General features: G+C 40.1%; 1 pseudogene; it reads right to left on the bottom strand.

Moving 5' to 3' along the window:
- Positions 1-4601: 4601 nt before the first annotated feature.
- LOC102479144 (testis-expressed protein 2 pseudogene) lies at positions 4602-5331 on the bottom strand (annotated as a pseudogene).
- Between the last annotated feature and the right edge of the window lie 847 nt (positions 5332-6178).

Genomic DNA, 6178 nt, shown 5'->3' with positions numbered 1-6178 from the left:
GGTCTTTTCAGCATGAGCTGCCCGCTCTCCTTGCTTTGCGCTTTGCAATAAAGCTGTACTTTCCTTCACACCATGTGCCTATGGTTTGGTTTTATAGCGCTTGGGTGAGTGAACATGATTTGAGTTCGGTAACATGTGCATGCCCAAGATCCCAAGAGGATAATGGAGGAGAAGGGATTGCAGCATGGCCATCCCCACTGGGGGATGATTTCTCACTTTCTGTCTCTCTGTCTTTCTGGCAAGCAAACTCGCCCTATAGCTGTGGAGAGCAGTCACTCTGAAAACATGTGATTAAAACATGTGGCCTAAAGACACATGCAGATCTGTGCTTCCCTAAGCTACTCTAGCAGGGCTATTGAGAAGCATCTACATACAAAAGCAATACCTGCCTGTTGTCAATGGCTGTCTTCCTGCTCTTGTGAAACTCAATACCTTGATACTGCCCAGTATCAGGCTAAAGGAAGTCACAAGCCTTTTTCAGATTATTCCCCCAAAAGGATCTGTGAAATTATATGGTGCCAGCCAGTCATTTTCACATCTTCAGTCAATTTACATCCAAAAACAACTGGCCTTGCATCCCAATTTCACCTCCCTTATTCTCTGTGCATTCCACTTCCTTCTTCCCCATTCCTTTTACATCCCATTTTCCCCTTCCCCCATTTTCTGTCCTTTAAAAGAATAAACCTGAGGCTGGTTATGGTGGCCACTTCTCCATTAGAGAAGCTGTGCCCACCCGATCCTCACTTTTCTACATGTGTGTGTCTTTGTGTGTTTTGTTATTGCGTCTATTTCTAATCCACAGCCTTCCCCACTCAGAGAAACGTATTCATGCTGAGCTGGCCTCAGCAATAGCAAAAACCTCTAAAAAAATATAAAACTGTACGATTTGTTTCTAATGTTCTGAGTTGATAAAAATGGCCATTTTGGTGGAATCATAAAGTACTACAAATTTTCCTTTCTAAAATAATTTTATTTATTTATTTCTTCCATGAGCACAAAAGAGAGAGTGAAAGAGACATTATACTTTCAACAGGGTGCCAACACCACAATCCACCTCTTGACCTAGTCAGCCCCAGATCATGAGCATGTGTGAACCAGTGCCCACAAGGAGGTGTGTGGACATGAACCTGAAACCTTTCCATGTGAGGCAGTCTCTCAGAGCATGATGTTACACCACTGTACCACCTTGGCCCCAGTATAAATTCAGGATCAAATCCAGGATCTGGAAGCTTGAAAAAATATACCAGTCATCAAAGACTATTTTTAAAGTTCCTACTTTAACCAAATAATCTAAGTTGAAGAATTGACTCAAAGCAAACAATAAGAAATGTAGAAAAAGATTTCTGTAAAAGATGACTCTAGCAACATTAGCAGCATTAATTATAATACAAATATTGAGTCATGAGAAAAGCCATTAAAAAACAAAACAAAACAGGACCAGCAGTTAGCATAATGACTATGTTGCTGGACTCCCATGTAGTTGACTGCAGTTTGAGTCCTGGACCCAGTGGCTTAAACTCACGCTGGGTACGTGTGCATGCGTGCCCAAGATCCTGAGAAGAGACTCTAGGAGAAGGGATTGCAACATGGCCAACCCCCCTGGGGGGGTGATTTCTTGCTTTCTATCTTTCTGTCTCTGTCTGTCTTCCTGGCAAGCATACGTGCCCTATAGCAAAAACCTCTCAAAAAAAAAAAAAAAAAGAAAAGTCATGACATATTTTTCTATGCAAAAATGTATCATGACTTTTCCAATCCACTAAAATTTCAACATTTGATTTGTTAAATAAATCAGATTTTCATATGGTGGACTTCTATATAGCATTAAAATTCTTTTGTTTTTACTGCCTGAGATTGATTTATTTTAATTTTATTTATTTATGTATTTACAGTCATTCACAGTACATCAATACACTATACAAAATGAGATTTTCTATCCAATATACATTGTATATTAGCTCAATCAAGGATATAACCAAATATGTTATCATCAACAAATAATTTTCTATTTCTTGTTTCTTATATATTTTGCCTTTTCCCCCTTGATGCCCTACCTTTCACCCTCCATCAATTGCCCCCCTTCTCCCACACTGTCTCTGGTATATACGGTTGTTTTCCATGTCTTTTTTTCACATTTTATTTATTAACTGAAGATCCTAATTAATTTGAAGACTTTCACTAGCAAGCACAACTGATACATATTTATGAGCACATAACTGACTGTAGGCATAAACCTCAGTGAGTAAAGTAAACATACTATAAAGTAGCACCTCACTGGGGCTATATAGCTTCCTGCAGTCATTAAATAGGTATTAATAGGTAGTTTTTTGGAGAGGATTTTGTCCTAGGGTGCATGTGCTCGCCAGAAAGAGAGAGACAGAAAGACACAAAGTGAGAAGTCATTCCCTGGGGGAATGGCCACACTGCAATCCCTTCTCCTCCATTCTCTTGGGATCTTGGGTATGCATGCACACAGACCCGGCATGAGTTTTTCTTTTTTGGGGGAGGTTTTTTGCTATAGGGCATGTGCGATTGCCAGAAAGAGAGAGAGTCAGAGAGACAGAAAGCAAATCACCCCTCAGGGGGCATGGCCATGATGCCATTTCTTCTCCTTCATTCTCCTCTCAGGATCTTGGTATGCATGCACACCATGAGTTTAAGCCACCAGTCTGTGTCGAACTGTGGTCAACTACATAGGAGTTCAGCGACATGGCCATTACACTATCTGCTGGTCCCTCTGGTGTGAGTTTAAGCCATCAAGTCTGGGACTTGAACCATAGTCGACTACATGGGAGACAAGCAACATAGCCATTATGCTAACTGCTGGTCCAAATAGGTATTTTTTAATGCATTTTTTTAGTTTCAAAAAGAAGTTTTAGTTTTAATAGTTCAAAATTTAAAAAATGTTGAGAAATTTGCTTAATTTTTTTTTGTATTTGACATGATATCTATTTATTTTGTGAAACAATACAAGTGATTGTAAATCCCCACATACTATTTGATTAAATGCAACAGGGTACAGTCATGTAACCTCTGCACAGTAGTACAACTAGTCCTTTGCCTTTAGTTATTGCACAAAAATTATAAAGACCAGTGAACAAGACATGTGGGCTCTGACGGCAAATAGGCCTCCACAATGAGAAATTAGGACAATACACCGACTGGAATGATCAAATTACTTATGTCAAATGTTCTAATGGTGCAAGTAAAATAATCAAGGTTCAAATAATAATGTTCAATATATTAATTTCTTTTAAAGTCATGTTCAGGCAAGGTTAAAAACAAACAAACAAACAAACAAAAAACCACAAAAAAACACTATTGGTTTTGTCCACAGATTTAAGTTATCAAAAGTTACTCACAGTAATTTTAGTAATTTTGACATTGAATACAGCTTTCAATAATAAAAAATTGTAAGTTTTACTTCTCAAGGCAAATTATACAATTGGAGAAAGGGCCCCCAAAGTTATACACTAAACAATCTGACACAAATGCACAAAATTAAGTTGGCAACATTAAAGAAAGGTCACAAGTTACTTTCAAGAGATGATATAGTGTTTGATGTGGTGCAAACTTTTGGTATTGGCTTGCAACAATTAGCAATTCTCCATTTTGACCACCAGAAGAGGAAACTGCCCATAAAACTCCCAAATCAATTATTGATTAACAAAGCATTTAGATTCCTGTGTAAAACTTCCTGGAATGCACAGGAAATGCCAGGTGGAAAGACTGGCTCTAGCTCTCTGGCCCTGCCCTATCTATGTGTGAGAGGAGCAGTCCAGTCCTGCAGCTTTAACATTCTCACACACACTCGGAACACTCAGGATTAGTTAGAAACCAGGTGACTGTATGTCACTGGGAAAAGGCTTGGGATGGTTTGATCTTGTGGCTTAGCCTAGTGTTCTCACTAGTTCACGTAAGTCCCACTGTCCCCATCTCAGCTGTTGGGATGGTTTGATCTTGTGGCTTAGCCTAGAGTTCTCACTAGTTCATGTAAGTCCCACTGTCCCCACCTCAGTTGACTGCGTTAGTGTGTGTGTGTGTGTGTGTATGTGTGTGTGTGTAAATGGCTACTTGATTCCAAAATGCACAACATGAAAAAGGAAAGTATGTCTCTATGCCTGTCTTTACCACCAATGAAATTGCTCACAAAATCTCACTCTCTGCCCTCCACACACCCTAACACATGGGCATTGACTGTGAGTGTGGAGAGACATGAAAACATGTTCCATTGTATACCAGATGCCCAAGGAAAAGCTTTGGAGAGATGAAGATGCAAGAGGCAGCCTTCCAGTTGTGCAGCTTTGCTCTTAGTGTGCTCACTTGCTGCCACAAAAACTGGTAGACTTAAAAAGCACGGTGTGAGTCACCTTCCGGATCCACCATGATAATTCTCCTCGGATCCTTTGTCAAATCAAAATCTTGCAACAGACAATCCAAACACCTTCACTGGATGCAGAGAACACCTCACAGTGGAAGGCAGAGGACAGAAGCAGTCCTTGAGGAAACAGTATCTGTGGCACAAGTAAGAGCCAATGCAACAAGACACATGGCAGCCAAGAACCTTGAGCTAGACCTGAAAGTACTGGAAGTGTGTCAGATCTTCACAGCTGATCAGAGGCCTCCCCAAGTGGGTCTTTCAGGAGGCAGGAAGTGGAGCAAGGGTCCATGGCTGAGTGCATTAGAGGTATATAAACATTGTCCATGTTTGGCATCACAAAAACTTTCTGAAACTCTTGCTCCAGTTTCTTTTCTATCCAGTTTGTCACATAAAGTCATTTCTCTCTCTCCAAGTTTTGGCCGAGCTTTTAGTGCCACATATGGTGGCTTCCAGAAACAATACCAGATTCAGTCAGTTGAGGGTGGTGGAATGTTGATGGCCAAGGTTCCTCTACATTCTTGAACTTCAACAGTTAGCAGCAGGGGTATATTGGAGACTTCTTTGATCTTTTTGATGAACTCTGTCTCTGTTGCTTTCTGGAAATATTTTGACTTGGTAATTTTATCAATGAACCTCATAATCTTGCTTGTTCAATGACAGCCAACATACCCTTCAGCCTCCAGGAGAAGCTGTTTGTCTCCCCCAGTAGGTTCTGGAACATCATTTTCCTCAGAGGAGCTGCACTGGAGGATTCCTCATTGCTGTTGGCCAGACAATACGCCCTGAGACTGCAACCTTCTTTGCCAATTTCTCCAACCTTCAAGGATTCAACAAGAGACTCTTTACCTAGTTTGGTCAAATTCATTTTGGTCTTGAGAGTCATCAGAAAGGAACCATTGTAGGACATTTTCAAATCTATCCAGAGTCCTTAGTGATCAATGGAAGGCTTGAAACTTAAAGCCAGGAAAAAGGTTAGGATTCAGTTCAATTAGTAGGTTGATGAACGTATCAAAAATCTAAGAGAAGACAAAAAATCCTTAAATATGGAAATCAAAGCATAAAGAAAATCAGTAATGTTTTAGTCTAAAGTCAAAAAAATTCTCTTTCAGGGACCTGCAGTTGGCATAATGGCTATGTCATTGGACTCCCACGTATTCAACCGTGGTTTGAGTCCCAGACTCAGTGACTTAAACTCATGCCGGTTGCATGTGCATGCATGCCCAAGATCCTGAGAGGAGAATGGAGAAGAAGGGATTGCAGCATGGACATCCCCATTGGGGAGGGGTGATTTCTCACTTTCTGTCTCTGTCTCTCCCTGTCTTTCTGGCAAGCACACATGCCCTATAGCAAAAATATCTCCAAAAAAGAAAAAATTCTATTTCACTAGTTCAGAGTCATGTGCTTAATCTCTCTTATATTGAATTTGCAGTGTTACTGTGGTCTTATCTTTCCATTTAAACTCTGAAAGTTAATATTCAACTCTAGACTTATCCCTACCATTAGGCTGACCATTCTCTTGGTTGTTTCTCGTACTCTTATTTCTGTGTGTCTGACTTTAGTTTTTCTGGTATAGCATTCCCTTCAGCACTTCTTGGAGAGCTGGCCTGGTGTTGGTAAATTGTTTTAGGTTTTGTTTATCTAAAAATCTTTGTGTCTTTTTTTCCCATATGAAAGATAATCTTGCTGGGTATAGTATTCTTGGCTGAAATTGGTTTTCACTTAATGCTTTGAATATATTTTCTCACTCTGTGCTTGCTTGCATTGTTTGCGAGGAAAGGTCTGACATTAGCCTTATAGGAT

This window comes from Tupaia chinensis, unplaced genomic scaffold (genome assembly GCF_000334495.1).
Source record: "Tupaia chinensis unplaced genomic scaffold, TupChi_1.0 Scaffold143700_1, whole genome shotgun sequence".
NCBI classification, from domain to species: domain Eukaryota; kingdom Metazoa; phylum Chordata; class Mammalia; order Scandentia; family Tupaiidae; genus Tupaia; species Tupaia belangeri.
This window is presented reverse-complemented; position numbering and strand designations above follow the sequence as displayed.